This window comes from Arachis ipaensis, chromosome B5 (assembly GCF_059453495.1).
Source record: "Arachis ipaensis isolate K30076 ecotype BB chromosome B5, ASM5945349v1, whole genome shotgun sequence".
NCBI classification, from domain to species: domain Eukaryota; kingdom Viridiplantae; phylum Streptophyta; class Magnoliopsida; order Fabales; family Fabaceae; genus Arachis; species Arachis ipaensis.
The window spans coordinates 75544019-75554868 of NC_142440.1; the positions used below are offsets into that span (position 1 = coordinate 75544019).

General features: G+C 35.8%; 1 long non-coding RNA gene across 1 annotated transcript; it reads right to left on the reverse strand.

Annotated features, from left to right (window-relative positions):
* Nucleotides 1-6787: 6787 nt before the first annotated feature.
* Nucleotides 6788-10355, reverse strand: LOC148564658 (uncharacterized). The gene is made up of 2 exons (XR_015883529.1): nt 9900-10355; nt 6788-8344 (listed from the first exon to the last, which is right to left on the reverse strand). It is a non-coding gene; the product is annotated as an uncharacterized LOC148564658 (long non-coding RNA).
* Nucleotides 10356-10850: the final 495 nt, after the last annotated feature.

Below are 10850 nucleotides of genomic sequence, written 5' to 3' on the forward strand. Positions count from 1 at the left end.
CCAACTGAAGGTGGCAATCCGAAAAGTCGCCGTACCCCCTTGCTCATATTTGAATGCACCGAGGACGGTGCAAACTTTTAAGTGTGGGAAGGTTGTCCGACCAATCGGCGTTTTTAGGTGACAATTTCTAATTCCAACACTTTCGCATTTCATTTTTAGGTGTTTTAGGATTTTTTGTTGCATCTTCTTATTTTATATATATATAAGCTTAGTCAAAATAATAAAATTTTTCAAGAAATTTATCTATAGGGCACCCAATTGATTTGAAAAAAAAATTTGGAACTTGCTTGAACTATACATCGTGGAACATGATTTTTGAGCTAAGAACACATAAGCATGTGAGATTTTGAGCCTAATTGTGTGGTTACATCATATAACCATTATTTTCATTCTTGTGTGTATTATTCTCTTCCTATGATTGTAATCTTTGATTTGTTTGATTCTATATGTCCATTATTTTTGTGTATGCATGCACTTATATGATTGAGGCCATTGTGATAAGAAAATAAAACACAAGGATAGATAAAGGGGTTTTTTTTCCTACTAGACCTCTAAGAAACCTGTTCTTAACAACCTAGGTCACTGAAAGGGATTTCCTACTAGACCTTCAAAGAACTTGTCCTTGACAATCTAGATCAGAGGGATGAAAATTGAATCACTCAATCTTCTCCATGCAACAAGCGAAGCAAATCACTCACCTCACTCCTCACACAATAAAAACGTGCTTAAAAGCAACTGAAAATTTATTCATCAAAAGTTATTCCAAATGGTCTCACCAGAGGTGTTTAAATAGGCTCCTAACAAACTAACTAAAAGATAAGATAACTAATTTAAATCAGATTTGATCTTATTGGATTAGATCAGATTTGATTTAAATTTTAAAATCTTAAAGATATGATAACTAATTTAAATCAGATTTGATCTTATTAGATTACATCAGATTTGATTTAAATTTAAAATCCCTAAAAATACTACTAAGCAAATCAAAAGTAAATCAAATCATCCAACAAACTCTAACAGTAAAACAAATTAAAAATAAATGACTAAAATTAGAAAATTAATAAAAATTGTCTCCCATTGAATTTGAAAAGCTTTATTGGGCTTTTTGTTGTCTTGCTTTAGTCCAATGGGCCTTATGAATTGTTGCCCTTTCAGCACCACTGTTTTTGAGACGAACTTTTGGTCTTCTTGATGTCCAAGACTGGCATGACACAATTCTTCTAGAATTTAGATCCTTGAATATGACAAGATTATCATTCCGTCCCTTAGCTCTAAGATGACGAAAATGCCCTCTTGACCACGTATCATTCTCTCCCTCTTCAAAAAGATTCGTCCTCGAATCTTGAATGAGAAGCGCTTCTTCCCTCCAAGGAATCCAAATCCAATCTCCTGGTTCAAATACCATAGTTTGTTGACTCTTCTCCATCTACTGAATTGTGGTTATGTCCTTCATGTGTGCAAGTTTAATCTTTCCAACCATACTTTTACCATCTTGTCCAAGGTGTGCAATTTGTCTTTCTTCCTTTTCATCCCTATTAATGCCTCCATAATTGACCAGCGAATCTACAAAGCCTGGAAAACTTGATATAAAAATACTAGGAATTTCATGGTTAGTTGTATGAGAAACTAAGGACTCTGTGGATTTCAATGAGACTAATGCACTCTTGTCTAAGCTAGAACTTTCTAGATCTCTCTCACAAGTGTGTTTATTGAACTCGGTTTCTTTTTCGCTCATTGACTCCTCTTGCTCACTATTCGCATCTTTTCTCTCAAAACTCTCGCTTTCAATCAAACATGGATTCTTTTCACTCAAACATTCAATCTCTTTCTCAATTTCTTTTCTCTCATATTTTTCAAATTGCTCACATCCCAAGGACCCAGTTGAGAAATTCTGCACTGTTGAATCTTCCAAGGACACATCACCCTCTACAGCTCAACAAATTCTTTCATCTCTGGCTTTGAAGAAGAATGAAAGATAGGCGTAGAAGAATTCCTCTTGTTATGGCAATCTATCATTTGTTGTACTTGCTCCCAGTTAATGGCCAATTTGACCAAATCATCTATGGTCGTGTAACGGTAACGTTGGACTGTATCTGCAAGTTCTTCGCGTAATCCAAACAAAAATCGGTCCATAAGAACCTCAGAACTCCTTTTGATATTAGCCTTGTCCATCAAATATAAAAACTCCTTGTGGTACTCCATCACTGATTGTGAACCTTGTTGCAACTTACAAAATCTTCCAAAAAATTCATTGTGGTAAGATGATGGTACAACTCGATTCCTCATGTGGTATGATGATGGCACAAACTGTCTCCTCATGATTTTCTTCATCTTCTCCCAGCTGCAAATTGGGTGCTCTATACCATCTTCTAGATCTTCCTAATTCAGTCCACCATATATAGGCAGCATTGGAAAAATTGGCTTGTACCAGTTGAACCTTCTTTTCTTCTGAAATGATGCAATTTGCAAAAATCGATTCTACCTTCCTTTCCCATCTGAAATACACTTCAGGATCATTCCTCCCTTTGAATGCAGGGATTTGAAACTGAGAACTCTTTTTCGCATATGAGCTTCCTTCATCATCACTATCGTAATACTCAATCATTTTATTATTATTATTATTATTATTTCCAGACACTTACTTAAAGATAGAATAATTGCAAAAACAAAATTAAAAAAAGAATTTTTTTCATTTTTTTTTGTTTGACTCTAACGTGAATTTACAGAAATTAAAAAGGAAAAAAAAGAGACTAAACAAGACCCATGGAACGTGTAGATAAATAAGAATTTACCTACGACCTGTAACTGATACCAGATGATAAGGATTTAAAACACAAGGATAGATAAAGGGGTTTTTTTTTCCTACTAGACCTCTAAGAAACCTGTTATTAGCAACCTAGGTCACTGGAAGGGATTCCCTACTAGACCTTCAAAGAACTTGTCCTTGACAACCTAGATCAGAGGGATGAAAATTGAATCACTCAATCTTCTCCATGCAACAAGCGAAGCAAATCACTCACCTCACTCCTCACACAATAAAAACGTGCTTAAAAGCAACTGAAAATTTATTCATCAAAAGTTATTCCAAATGGTCTCACCAGACGTGTTTAAATAGGCTCCTAAAAAACTAACTAAAAGATAAGATAACTAGTTTAAATCAGATTTGATCTTGTTGGATTAGATCAGATTTGATTTAAATTTTAAAATCTTAAAGATATGATAACTAATTTAAATTAGATTTGATCTTATTAAATTAGATCAGATTTGATTTAAATTTAAAATCCCTAAAAATACTACTAAGCAAATCAAAAGTAAATCAAATCATCCAACAAACTCTAACAGTAAAACAAATTAAAAATAAATGACTAAAATTAAAAAATTAATAAAAAATTGTCTCCCATTGAATTTAAAAAGCTTTATTGGGCTTTTTGTTGTCTTGCTTTAACCCAATGGGCCTTATAAATTGTTGCCCTTTCAGCACCACTATTTTTGAGACGAACTCTTGGTCTTCTTGATGTCCAAGACTGGCATGACACAATTCTTCTAGAATTTAGATCCTTGAATATGACAAGATTATCATTCCGTCCCTTAGCTCTAAGATGACGAAATGATAAGAAAATAAAACACAAAGATAGATAAAGGGATTTTTTTTTCCTACTAGACCTCTAAGAAACCTGTTCTTAGCAACCTAGGTCACTGGAAAGGATTCCCTACTAGATCTTCAAAGAAATTGTCCTTGACAACCTAGATCAGAGGGATGAAAATTGAATCACTCAATCTTCTCCATGCAACAAGCGAAGCAAATCACTCACCTCACTCCTCACACAATAAAAACGTGCTTAAAAGCAACTGAAAATTTATTCATCAAAAGTTATTCCAAATGGTCTCACCAGAGGTGTTTAAATAGGCTCCTAATAAACTAACCAAAAGATAAGATAACTAATTTAAATCAGATTTGATCTTATTGGATTAGATCAGATTTGATTTAAATTTTAAAATCCTAAATATATGATAACTAATTTAAATCAGATTTGATCTTATTAGATTATATCAGATTTGATTTAAATTTAAAATCCCTAAAAATACTACTAAACAAATCAAAAGTAAATCAAATTATCCAACAAAATCTAACAGTAAAACAAATTAAAAATAAATGACTAAAATTAGAAAATTAATAAAAATTGTCTCCCATTGAATTTGAAAAGCTTTATTGGGCTTTTTGTTGTCTTGCTTTAGTCCAATGGGCCTTATGAATTGTTGCCCATTTCAGCACCACTATTTTTGAGACGAACTCTTGGTCTTCTTGATGTCCAAGACTGGCATGACACAATTCTTCTAGAATTTAGATCCTTGAATATGACAAGATTATCATTCCATCCCTTAGCTCTAAGATGACGAAAATACCCTCTTGACCACGTATCACATTGTTTCAATTAGCTCACTTACCCAAATAGCCTTACCTTTTATCTTCCATTATTAGCCAGTTTTGAGCCTATGCTAAACCCAATTGTTCTTAATTTTAGCACATTACAAGCCTTAAAGCGAAAAATAATAAATGTCACTTGTTTGGATCTTTGATTAGCTTAGGCTAGTGAGGGTGTTATCATTCAAGTTTGGGAAGTTTGGGAACATTGGTTGGGATAAAAGAGTATTTTTGTATTTCTATTGAAAATATTAGAAATTGGGTACATATTCATGCATTGAATGTTAAACGATATACATTGATGCTCTTGTATATATTTTAGTTTGAAAAAAAATGATAAAGAAAAAGAAAAATAAAAAGAAAAAAATAAATAAAAATACAAATAAAAAATAGAAAAAGAAAAAGAAAGAAATAGAAAAGCAATAATAAAAGGGGACAAAATGCCCCAAAGTAAAGTTCAATGATAATCAATGCATATGGGTTGTGATAAAAAAGAGAATGCATGAGTGTATGAAAGGGTGAAGAATTGGTAGTTAGGTTAGCTTTGAAATTATATAGGTTGTCATAGGTTAGGTGGGAAGTTTAAGTTGATCAAAGATTCAAATTTCTAGTCCACTTGACCAAATACAATCTCACCTTGACCCTAGCCCCATTACAACATTTGGATAAGTCCTCATGATATTTGTATGCATGCATGAAATAATTGTTGATTGTTAGATGAAAAACAAATCTTGGAAAGCATGATTAGGAAGAATTGAGTGAATCAACCCTATACACTTGAGTGACTAGAGTGGATACACATCCGGTGAGGGTTTGATTGCTCAATTACATGTTTTCACCCATGATCATCTCTTGTCATGCAAGTTTGTAAATTCTTTTTAATAATTCAATTCAATTGTGGGTTTGATTTGATTGCTATTGCTTTAGCCCTTGTACTTATATATGTATTCGTGGAAGTTGATTTATTTTGACTAAGTAGTTGCATTCATATAGATAGATTGCATGTAGATAGGTTGCATATAGATAGTTTGCATTGAATAAATGTTGATACCCTTTGTCTCTTTCTTGGTTTAGCATGAGGATATGCTTAGTTTAAGTGTGAGGAGGTTTGATAAACCCCCAATTTTGTGATTTATCTTGTGTTGAATTTAGAGGATTTTATTAACTTATCTCACATTTATTCAATAAAATAGCATGCTTTTGTAATTCACCCTAAATTTGTTTTTAAGAGTGAAAATATACCTTTTAGGTCTTAAAATAGCTAAATTTAGTTCACTTTAATTCCATTCGATGCCTTGATATGTTTGTTGAGTGATTTCAGATTCATAAGGCAAGTATTGGATGGAAGAAATGAAGAGAAAAACATGCAAAATGGAGAATTCATGAAGAAATGAGCATTTGGAGAATTGAAGGCCACGTGCACGCGTCACCCACGCGTACGCGTGAGAAGAGATTTGCAAGCCACGCGCACGCGTCACCCACGCGTACACGTGAGGAGGAATTTTGGCCAGCGACGCGCACGAATAACCCACGCTCACGCGTGACGCTGATCACGTGACCTCATTAAAGTGAATTCGCTGAGAGCAATTTCTGAGTTTTCCAAGCCCAAATCCAACTCGTTTCTAAGACTATTTCATGCAGAATTGAAGATTGGACAAAGGGGGAGCAATTAGATTAGCTTAGGACCATGTAGGGTAGTTTTCTAAAGAGAGAAGCTCCTTCTTCTCTCTAGAATTAGGGTTCTTAGGTTAATGGCATCTTAGATCTAGGGTTTAATTCTTGCTTTCATCTAGTTTTCCTTGCAATTTCTTGTTTCTACATCTTTGCTTCCCTAGTTTTACTTGTTATTTCCTTTATTTTGTTGCCTTTATGTTTATGAGCACTCTTGTTGGATTTGAATTTCTTTTAATACATTTTATGTTTTATGTTCTTTTATTGTTTAATTGAGTTGTTATTCTTGCTTTTCTTGCAATTGGGTAGAAGTAGATTTTATTATTCTTGCAATTTAACATGGTTTCCTTTTATGCCTTCCAAGTATTTGACAAAATGCTTGATTGGATATTGGAGTAGCTTTTTGAGCATTCTTGGCTTGGAAAGAGAAATTGGACAATCTTGAGTCATTAATACCCAATGTAGATTGGTGATCTAGGGTTGTTAGTTAATATTATTTCCATTGACGCTAATCTTTTGCTAATTCAATTAGTGAGTTGATTAGGACTTTTGGATTGAGATTAACTAGTCTTATTAGACTTTCTCTCATGTGAAGATAACATTATACCTTCTTCCATTATTGGAGATGACTTAATATGATAAATTCTTGTTAATCATTGTATGACTAGGATAGAAAGTCTATATTCTCAATCCTTGCCATGAATGTCTCTCTTTAGTAATTGCTTTTTTTAGTTGTTTGCTTTATTTTCTTGTCATTTAATTTCTTACACCTTTACCAACCCACCCCCTTGGATACCATACCAATAATATGCATACCTCACTGCAATTTCTTTGAGAGACGACCCGAGATTTAAATACTTTGGTTACTCTTATTGGATTGGATTTGTGACAACCAAAATCTAAATTTTGATTTGAGTATTATTTGTTGGTTGGGAACTATACTATCAACGAAATTATTTGTGTGAAATTCCTAACCGATGATAAATACTCACATCATGCCTCCTCCGACTCACCAGCCTGGTTCTCCTCCTCATCAAAATGCTCTGATGGAGTATCAGGCTCAGGTGGAATATCAATGCTATCAGAGATCAAGATCCTCCTCAAGTGCTCATAACATCGCTTGTTGCGACACTCCATCTGGCAATCCTTTCAAAGAGGCGCTGCACAAGACAGTAGATCGGCTGCGAGGTAGATGATGGTACTACTGGTAGATGATGGTACTGCTGGTATAGATGGTGCTGAAGGTGGTGCTAAAGGTCCTTCTGCTGCTAAGGATGTGGCTGCCTCTGTAGTGGTAGTGGGTGCCCTACGACCTCAGCGGCTGGCGGATGACTGAGGTCTGAACCAATTGCCGTGCAAAATGACCTTCTTCACACCGAAAACTACCGGCCTCTCATCCCCATTCTCCTAGGGTACCTCAGCTTGGTGACCCATCTGGGTGATCAAACAGTAAATGCCAAGCTGCCTCTAATATGTGTCTGAGCCATGTACCTTCTAATGAGTCTTGAAAGGTATAGTTACTTCCCTTATAAGACACACCAGATAAGTACTGCCATGTCTGATGGAACCTCAGTCTCGCGAGTGCTAAGCATCACATAATTGCTCAGAATCTGATGCCATAGTCTAGCCTCGATGGTAAGATACTTGACCTTTATGCCCTTCAGACCTGGCTTTGACGGTCCATATACCCACGGACTGTTGTCAGGATGGACAGCTATAGCTCAGAGGATGGCATCCCAATCAAACCCCATGAGGTGGATTGCCTCCTTAGCCTTGTGAAAATTATCTTTATCATCGACTTTGGGCTGGAAGTGGAGGATCTCCTCAATCGCCTCCTCTGTGACTAATATCTGCCTGCCCCAGAGTTGAATTGCATCTAGGGTCTCTCTTTAGAAGTTGCAGTAAAATTCTCTGACCCAAGATGCATTCACCCCGACTAAGTTTCTGTCCAAGAATACCTAACCTCGCTGATCAATCTGGTGTGTAGTTTATTTTCGCAGTTCGGTTGCTATTTGCAGCTTTCTCTCAATATGGAGGCTCTGCTTTTCTAGAAAGTGAGGAAATCTCAGCTCGCAGTAGAGGTTGACAAACTTGATTGGATTAGAAGAAGGTGTATTCTGATCAGCCTTTTCCTTCTCACTGAGTTGCCTTTCAGATAGAAACTCATTAGCTATTTCAGCGGCTGATTGTGTACGCTTCCTTTTTCTGGAGCTGGCCTTAACCTTGCCTTTCCCCTTCCTGTCAGTCATCCTGAAAAATCACAGGAAATGGGGTATGAAATATAATCTAAGACACCGAAGGCAAAAACAATATGATAAGCAGGCAAGAAACAGAAAACAGAGGAAATAACAGCATATATGTGAAGTGAGCGCATAAAAGTGCAATTAACTTGGAATGTGAATGAAAATAGAAACCAAAATTAGTTAGAATCCACATTCCAAACAATCTTGTTCAATGAAAATCAAGTTACTTAAACTATGAAGGAAAGGAAAAGTAAAAAGGAAAGTTAAAAGAGTTAGTTAAAAACAAAAAGTTAGGAAATAGAAAGTTAATTGTCATTTGCATAGCAAGCATAGTTCTTAAACTATGAAGATTTTCAAAAGGTTCCAACACACAAGCAAGCTCACATTAATGTCATAATAATGCAATATGCTTAAAATGATCAAATTGAATGTGTAGTGCACATAGTAAATCAACCAAGTAATGCATGTCATTCAAGCATATACATAAAGCATTGATGATGAAACAGGTAGAAGAAGTATGTAAATGAAGCATTTTCACTCATCAATGTGTTTGACCACTTGAATTGCAAAATAGGTGTGAAAGGAAATGAGATTTACACTTAATGTAACCAAGAATCATTGAAGCATAAAAATTACTATTTGAATAGTTACAAAAGTGAAGATGCACCAATTTACAAATTTGTCAAAAGAAAACCTCAATGAAGCAAATTTACAAGTTTTGGTCAATTGAATAACTTAAAAATCTTAACTTCAATGGTTTATGTGAATAGAGTTGGAAACTAACCTTGAAGGAAAAAATTTGACCCAAACTTGACAATTCAAATCATAGAGGTAGTTCAAAACTAGTTCAGCAAATAGGGGTCTATTTGACACAAAATTCTATCAAATAGCACCTTGTTGCACCAATCCAAAAGTGCAGCATGACAAGCAAAAAAAAATAATAATTTCAGCCCTCAGCAACAACCAAAGAAATAACTAGCCAGACAATTGATTGATCAAGCTCATCAACATATCAAAACAAAGGTAAAAAGATACCAAACATCAATCAATCAATTGCCTTAGGAACAAATACTGAAATAGATTTAGTAAAATTCCGGCAGCATTTCGGCAGTAATTTAGCATAACTCCAACATTCACCCAATTCAAAAACAGTATCCATATGAATTCAGCAACAACAAGCACAAATCATAGAATAATTCATATGAAATAAACAAATAAGCCATTTGAGTTTGTAACAGCAGCAACAATCACAATTTAATCAAATAATCAACTAACCATCATCATTCACAAACAGTTTTCATGAAACATTCTATTCCAAACAGCAACAGTAAAGATTTTCAGATCTAATCCACTACAACTATATTCAAACTACCTAACAACCTAAAATCTACTAAACATGCATTTCTAACTAAATTAACTAAGCTAAATTAACTAACTAACAAACCAAAACTAATAAGCAGTAAAAGGGAAAAATGGAAAACTTGGAACAAGGGAAGGAACAGAAGCAGAACAGAGAGAGTGGAACGCAAGGGAAGAAAGGATGTCGCGGTGGAGTAGCCGACCCAGAGGTGGCGTAGCAGTGGTTTACGGCGGCAGCTATCTCGCCTAAGCAAAGAAGAGAACAGGGGATTGCCCTGTTGGTACTGTCGTGGAGGGAAGAATGCAAGTTGAAGGAGATGACGTGAGTGATGCAGTAGCGGTGTAGTGAGTGGGTGGTTGTGAGTGGAGCGGCAGCTGTTGGTTCGCCATGGTTAGTGCCGGGGAAGCAAAGGGAAGAAATGGAAATGGAAGGAAGGAAGAGAGGGGAAGAGGAAAGGAGAAAGAAGGAGAAGGAACACAGGGTTGACGGTGGCGCAGTGGAGTCGTCGGCGGTGGTTAAGTGTTGTGTTGGAGAAAGGTGGTAGTGGGAGTGTTAATGGAACGATGAAGAAGAAAAAGAGACGTTGGAGAGGGGAGAAATTGGTTCTGCGAGCGGTTAGAGCACTCGCGTTAGGGTATATGAATTTGAATTCAAGTGTGTACGGGATGTTACACGTACCCGTGACTTTTGGAAACAGGAGGCTGCGTCCGCGTGAGATGTAATTATACCAAGCGCACAGTATTCACACGGCAGTAGCACAACAAGCTAAATGTTCTGTATAGGGGTGTCGTGCATACGCGTGGGTCAAGTATATGTGTGACTTCTCTTTACTTTTTTTTTTGTTGTGTTCATTGTGCAGAGGCACAACACTCGCACAGCCCACATTTGGTTCGGGAAAGGTGGTCACGCACGCTTGGGTAAGCGTACACGTGAGAAGGTAAACTTATGGGGTCGTGCGTACATGTAAGGTAGGTGTACGCACAACATGGTGCTCTATTTTTAAAGATTTTTCAACTTTCTACACCAAATCAAGCATTCCAAATATTTAAAAAGTCACTTAAACACTACCAAACCTTATTGAACATATTAAATTATCAAACAAACTTAACAAAGCTAATAGAAAAATGGAATTTAAACTTATCTACCAATATAT